Source organism: Oncorhynchus keta, unplaced genomic scaffold (assembly GCF_023373465.1).
Source record: "Oncorhynchus keta strain PuntledgeMale-10-30-2019 unplaced genomic scaffold, Oket_V2 Un_contig_4530_pilon_pilon, whole genome shotgun sequence".
NCBI classification, from domain to species: domain Eukaryota; kingdom Metazoa; phylum Chordata; class Actinopteri; order Salmoniformes; family Salmonidae; genus Oncorhynchus; species Oncorhynchus keta.
The window spans coordinates 166,387-174,313 of record NW_026287825.1 but is presented as its reverse complement, the minus strand read 5'-3'; positions in this window follow the sequence as shown (position 1 = coordinate 174,313).

Here is a 7,927-nt window from a genome sequence, read left to right as displayed (position 1 = left end):
CCCTTGCTAGGGTGATGGGGATGGGGATAGAGTAAGACCCTAAACCCTTCCTAGGGTGATGGGGATAGAGTAAGACCCTAAACCCTTGTTAGGGTGATGGGGATGGGGATAGAGTAAGATCCTAAACCCTTACTAGGGTGATGGGGATGGGGATAGAGTAAGACCCTAAACCATTGCTAGGGTGATGGGGATGGGGATAGAGTAAGACCCTAAACCATTGCTAGGGTGATGGGGATGGGGATAGAGCAAGACCCTAAACCATTGCTAGGGTGATGGGGATTGGGATAGAGTAAGACCCTAAACCCTTGCTAGGGTGATGGGGATGGGGATAGAGTAAGACCCTAAACCCTTCCTAGGGTGATGGGGATAGAGTAAGACCCTAAACCATTGCTAGTGTGATGGGGATAGAGTAAGACCCTAAATCATTGCTAGGGTGATGGGGATAGAGTAAGACCCTAAACCATTGCTAGGGTGATGGGGATAGAGTAAGACCCTAAACCATTGCTAGGGTGATGGGGATGGGGATAGAGTAAGACCCTAAACCCTTCCTAGGGTGATGGGGATGGGGATAGAGTAAGACCCTAAACCCTTGCTAGGGTGATGGGGATGGGGATAGAGTAAGACCCTAAACCCTTCCTAGGGTGATGGGGATGGGGATAGAGTAAGACCCTAAACCATTGCTAGGGTGATGGGGATAGAGTAAGACCCTAAACCCTTGTTAGGGTGATGGGGATAGAGTAAGACCCTAAACCCTTGTTAGGGTGATGGGGATGGGGATAGAGTAAGACCCTAAACCCTTGCTAGGGTGATGGGGATAGAGTAAGACCCTAAACCCTTGCTAGGATGATGGGGATGGGGATAGAGTAAGACCCTAAACCATTGCTAGGGTGATGGGGATTGGGATAGAGTAAGACCCTAAACCCTTGCTAGGGTGATGGGGATGGGGATAGAGTAAGACCCTAAACCCTTGTTAGGGTGATGGGGATATAGAGTAAGACCCTAAACCATTGCTAGAGTGATGGGGATGGGGATAGAGTAAGACCCTAAACCCTTGCTAGGGTGATGGGGATGGGGATAGAGTAAGACCCTAAACCCTTCCTAGGGTGATGGGGATAGAGTAAGACCCTAAACCCTTGTTAGGGTGATGGGGATGGGGATAGAGTAAGACCCTAAACCCTTACTAGGTGATGGGGATGGGGATAGAGTAAGACCCTAAACCATTGCTAGGGTGATGGGGATGGGGATAGAGTAAGACCCTAAACCATTGCTAGGGTGATGGGGATGGGGATAGAGCAAGACCCTAAACCATTGCTAGGGTGATGGGGATTGGGATAGAGTAAGACCCTAAACCCTTGCTAGGGTGATGGGGATGGGGATAGAGTAAGACCCTAAACCCTTGTTAGGGTGATGGGGATGGGGAGAGTAAGACCCTAAACCATTGCTAGAGTGATGGGGATGGGGATAGAGTAAGACCCTAAACCCTTGCTAGGGTGATGGGGATGGGGATAGAGTAAGACCCTAAACCCTTCCTAGGGTGATGGGGATAGAGTAAGACCCTAAACCCTTGTTAGGGTGATGGGGATGGGGATAGAGTAAGATCCTAAACCCTTACTAGGGTGATGGGGATGGGGATAGAGTAAGACCCTAAACCATTGCTAGGGTGATGGGGATGGGGATAGAGTAAGACCCTAAACCATTGCTAGGGTGATGGGGATGGGGATAGAGCAAGACCCTAAACCATTGCTAGGGTGATGGGGATAGAGTAAGACCCTAGAACCATTGCTAGGGTGACGGGGATAGAGTAAGACCCTAAACCATTGCTAGGGTGATGGGGATAGAGTAAGACCCTAAACCATTGCTAGGGTGATGGGGATGGGGATAGAGTAAGACCCTAAACCCTTCCTAGGGTGATGGGGATAGAGTAAGACCCTAAACCCTTGTTAGGGTGATGGGGATGGGGATAGAGTAAGATCCTAAACCCTTGCTAGGTGATGGGGATGGGGATAGAGTAAGACCCTAAACCATTGCTAGGTGATGGGGATGGGGATAGAGTAAGACCCTAAACCATTGCTAGGGTGATGGGGATATAGAGTAAGACCCTAAACCATTGCTAGGGTGATGGGGATGGGGATAGAGACCCTAAACCCTTGTTAGGGTGATGGGGATGGGGATAGAGTAAGACCCTAAACCATTGCTAGGGTGATGGGGATGGGGATAGAGTAAGACCCTAAACCCTTCCTAGGGTGATGGGGATAGAGTAAGACCCTAAACCATTGCTAGTGTGATGGGGATAGAGTAAGACCCTAAATCATTGCTAGGGTGATGGGGATAGAGTAAGACCCTAAACCATTGCTAGGGTGATGGGGATAGAGTAAGACCCTAAACCATTGCTAGGGTGATGGGGATGGGGATAGAGTAAGACCCTAAACCCTTGCTAGGGTGTTGGGGATAGAGTAAGACCCTAAACCATTGCTAGGTGATGGGGATAGAGTAAGACCCTAAAACCTTGTTAGGGTGATGGGGATGGGGATAGAGTAAGACCCTAAACCCTTGTTAGGGTGATGGGGATGGGGATAGAGTAAGACCCTAAACCATTGCGAGGGTGATGGGGACAGATTAAGACCCTAAACCCTTGTTAGGGTGATGGGGATGGGGATAGAGTAAGACCCTAAACCCTTTGCGAGGGTGATGGGGACAGATTAAGACCCTAAACCCTTGTTAGGGTGATGGGGATGGGGATAGAGTAAGACCCTAAACCCTTGTTAGGGTGATGGGGATAGAGTAAGACCCTAAACCCTTGTTAGGGTGATGGGGATGGGGATAGAGTAAGACCCTAAACCCTTGTTAGGGTGATGGGGATAGAGTAAGACCCTAAACCATTGCGAGGGTGATGGGGACAGATTAAGACCCTAAACCCTTGCTAGGGTGATGGGATGGGGATAGAGTAAGACCCTAAACCCTTGTTAGGGTGATGGGGATAGAGTAAGGCCCTAAACCCTTGTTAGGGTGATGGGGATGGGGATAGAGTAAGACCCTAAACCCTTGCTAGGGTGATGGTGATGGGGATAGAGTAAGACCCTAAACCATTGCTAGGGTGATGGGGATGGGGATGGAGTAAGACCCTAAACCTTGCTAGGGTGATGGGGATGGGGATAGAGTAAGACCCTAAACCCTTGCTAGGGTGATGGGGATAGAGTAAAACCCTAAACACTTGTTAGGGTGATGGGGATGGGGATAGAGTAAGACCCTAAACCCTTGTTAGGGTGATGGGGATAGAGTAAGACCCTAAACCCTTGCTAGGGTGATGGTGATGGGGATAGGGTAAGACCCTAAACCGTTCCTAGGGTGATGGGGATAGAGTAAGACCCTAAACCCTTGTTAGGGTGATGGGGATGGGGATAGAGTAAGACCCTAAACCATTGCTAGGGTGATGGGGATAGAGTAAGACCCTAAACCCTTGCTAGGGTGATGGTGATGGGGATAGAGTAAGACCCTAAACCCTTCCTAGGGTGATGGGGATAGAGTAAGACCCTAAACCCTTCCTAGGGTGATGGGGGTAGAGTAAGACCCTAAACCATTGCTAGGGTGTTGGGGATAGAGTAAGACCCTGAACTCTTGCTAGGGTGTTGGGGATAGAGTAAGACCCTAAACCCTTGCTAGGGTGATGGGGATAGAGTAAGACCCTAAACCCTTGCTAGGGTGTTGGGGATAGAGTAAGACCCTAAACCCTTGCTAGGGTGATGGTGATAGATTAAGACCCTAAACCCTTGCTAGGGTGTTGGGGATAGAGTAAGACCCTAAACTATTGCTAGGGTGTTGGGGATAGAGTAAGACCCTAAACCATTGCTAGGGTGATGGGGATAGAGTAAGACCCTAAACCATTGCTAGGGTGATGGGGATAGAGTAAGACCCTAAACCCTTGCTAGGGTGATGGGGATAGAGTAAGACCCTAAACCCTTGTTAGGTGATGGGGATGGGGATAGAGTAAGACCCTAAACCCTTGCTAGGGTGTTGGGGATAGAGTAAGACCCTAAACCATTGCTAGGGTGATGGGGATATAGTAAGACCCTAAACCCTTGTTAGGGTGATGGGGATAGAGTAAGACCCTAAACCCTTGCTAGGGTGTTGGGGATAGAGTAAGACCCTAAACCATTGCTAGGGTGATGGGGATAGAGTAAGACCCTAAAACCTTGTTAGGGTGATGGGGATGGGGATAGAGTAAGACCCTAAACCCTTGTTAGGGTGATGGGGATGGGGATAGAGTAAGACCCTAAACCATTGCGAGGGTGATGGGGACAGATTAAGACCCTAAACCCTTGTTAGGGTGATGGGGATGGGGATAGAGTAAGACCCTAAACCCTTGTTAGGGTGATGGGGATAGAGTAAGACCCTAAACCATTGCGAGGGTGATGGGGACAGATTAAGACCCTAAACCCTTGCTAGGGTGATGGGGATGGGGATAGAGTAAGACCCTAAACCCTTGTTAGGGTGATGGTGATAGAGTAAGATCCTAAACCCTTACTATGGTGATGGGGATGGGGATAGAGTAAGACCCTAAACCATTGCTAGGGTGATGGGGATGGGGATAGAGTAAGACCCTAAACCATTGCTAGGGTGATGGGGATGGGGATAGAGCAAGACCCTAAACCATTGCTAGGGTGATGGGGATGGGGATAGAGTAAGACCCTAAACCCTTGTTAGGGTGATGGGGATGGGGATAGAGTAAGACCCTAAACCATTGCTAGGGTGATGGGGATGGGGATAGAGTAAGACCCTAAACCCTTCCTAGGGTGATGGGGATAGAGTAAGACCCTAAACCATTGCTAGTGTGATGGGGATAGAGTAAGACCCTAAATCATTGCTAGGGTGACGGGGATAGAGTAAGACCCTAAACCATTGCTAGGGTGATGGGGATAGAGTAAGACCCTAAACCATTGCTAGGGTGATGGGGATGGGGATAGAGTAAGACCCTAAACCCTTGCTAGGGTGTTGGGGATAGAGTAAGACCCTAAACCATTGCTAGGGTGATGGGGATAGAGTAAGACCCTAAAACCTTGTTAGGGTGATGGGGATGGGGATAGAGTAAGACCCTAAACCCTTGTTAGGGTGATGGGGATGGGGATAGAGTAAGACCCTAAACCATTGCGAGGGTGATGGGGACAGATTAAGACCCTAAACCCTTGTTAGGGTGATGGGGATGGGGATAGAGTAAGACCCTAAACCATTGCGAGGGTGATGGGGACAGATTAAGACCCTAAACCCTTGTTAGGGTGATGGGGATGGGGATAGAGTAAGACCCTAAACCCTTGTTAGGGTGATGGGGATAGAGTAAGACCCTAAACCCTTGTTAGGGTGATGGGGATGGGGATAGAGTAAGACCCTAAACCCTTGTTAGGGTGATGGGGATAGAGTAAGACCCTAAACCATTGCGAGGGTGATGGGGACAGATTAAGACCCTAAACCCTTGCTAGGGTGATGGTGATGGGGATAGAGTAAGACCCTAAACCCTTGTTAGGGTGATGGGGATAGAGTAAGGCCCTAAACCCTTGTTAGGGTGATGGGGATGGGGATAGAGTAAGACCCTAAACCCTTGCTAGGGTGATGGTGATGGGGATAGAGTAAGACCCTAAACCATTGCTAGGGTGATGGGGATGGGGATGGAGTAAGACCCTAAACGCTTGCTAGGGTGATGGGGATGGGGATAGAGTAAGACCCTAAACCCTTGCTAGGGTGATGGGGATAGAGTAAAACCCTAAACACTTGTTAGGGTGATGGGGATGGGGATAGAGTAAGACCCTAAACCCTTGTTAGGGTGATGGGGATAGAGTAAGACCCTAAACCCTTGCTAGGGTGATGGTGATGGGGATAGGGTAAGACCCTAAACCGTTCCTAGGGTGATGGGGATAGAGTAAGACCCTAAACCCTTGTTAGGGTGATGGGGATGGTTATAGAGTAAGACCCTAAACCATTGCTAGGGTGATGGGGATAGAGTAAGACCCTAAACCCTTGCTAGGGTGATGGTGATGGGGATAGAGTAAGACCCTAAACCCTTCCTAGGGTGATGGGGATAGAGTAAGACCCTAAACCCTTCCTAGGGTGATGGGGGTAGAGTAAGACCCTAAACCATTGCTAGGGTGTTGGGGATAGAGTAAGACCCTGAACTCTTGCTAGGGTGTTGGGGATAGAGTAAGACCCTAAACCCTTGCTAGGGTGATGGGGATAGAGTAAGACCCTAAACCCTTGCTAGGGTGTTGGGGATAGAGTAAGACCCTAAACCCTTGCTAGGGTGATGGTGATAGATTAAGACCCTAAACCCTTGCTAGGGTGTTGGGGATAGAGTAAGACCCTAAACTATTGCTAGGGTGTTGGGGATAGAGTAAGACCCTAAACCATTGCTAGGGTGATGGGGATAGAGTAAGACCCTAAACCATTGCTAGGGTGATGGGGATAGAGTAAGACCCTAAACCCTTGCTAGGGTGATGGGGATAGAGTAAGACCCTAAACCCTTGTTAGGGTGATGGGGATGGGGATAGAGTAAGACCCTAAACCCTTGCTAGGGTGTTGGGGATAGAGTAAGACCCTAAACCATTGCTAGGGTGATGGGGATATAGTAAGACCCTAAACCCTTGTTAGGGTGATGGGGATAGAGTAAGACCCTAAACCCTTGCTAGGGTGTTGGGGATAGAGTAAGACCCTAAACCATTGCTAGGGTGATGGGGATAGAGTAAGACCCTAAAACCTTGTTAGGGTGATGGGGATGGGGATAGAGTAAGACCCTAAACCCTTGTTAGGGTGATGGGGATGGGGATAGAGTAAGACCCTAAACCATTGCGAGGGTGATGGGGACAGATTAAGACCCTAAACCCTTGTTAGGGTGATGGGGATGGGGATAGAGTAAGACCCTAAACCCTTGTTAGGGTGATGGGGATAGAGTAAGACCCTAAACCATTGCGAGGGTGATGGGGACCCCTAAACCCTTGCTAGGGTGATGGGGATGGGGAGTAAGACCCTAAACCCTTGTTAGGGTGATGGTGATAGACCCTAAACCCTTGCTAGGGTGATGGGGATAGAGTAAGACCCTAAACCCTTGCTAGGGTGATGGTGATGGGGATAGAGTAAGACCCTAAACCCTTGTTAGGGTGATGGGGATAGAGTAAGGCCCTAAACCCTTGTAAGGGAATACCCCCCTGTATTGGACAAAAATGAATGGCATGTCATTGGCATCGGACAAACCATATACACATTGGCCAATACCACCCAATTCGGCGTTGATTCATCCAAAGTGTATTGCAAATGCCATATGGTAATTGCCAGTTGTAACACTTTAAAAATTCAACAGGGGGCAAATGCGCTCCACCGGGGTTTTTCATATTGGATATGTAACCCAAATTAATGTCCAAAAGTAAAATTTTGAAAAAATGAACTTTTTTTCAAAAACTTATCACCCCTTAAAAAAGTGCTTTCTGGACCGTTTTTTGAAATTCTTTCGATTTTTTTGTCAATTACACATGTGTAAGAACTGTATGAATATACTTTTGTCCAATTTTATTATCATAATTTTTTTAATTTTTTTTATATGCGCATAAGGAATATGTTTTGTCCAATTCCAATATGATTTCATAGGAAGTCAAAAGTCAAAAGTCAAAAATGTCAAAATTTTGTAAAAAACTTCACACACCCATAAAAAAGTGCTTTCTGGACCGTTTTTCGAAATTCTTTCGATTTTTTGTCAATTACACATGTGTAAGAACTGTATGAATATACTTTTGTCCAATTTTATTATCATAATTTTTTTAATTTTTTTTATATGCGCATAAGGAATATGTTTTGTCCAATTCCAATATGATTTCATAGGAAGTCAAAAGTCAAAAGTCAAAAATGTCAAAATTTTGTAAAAACTTCACACACCCATAAAAAGTGCTTTCTG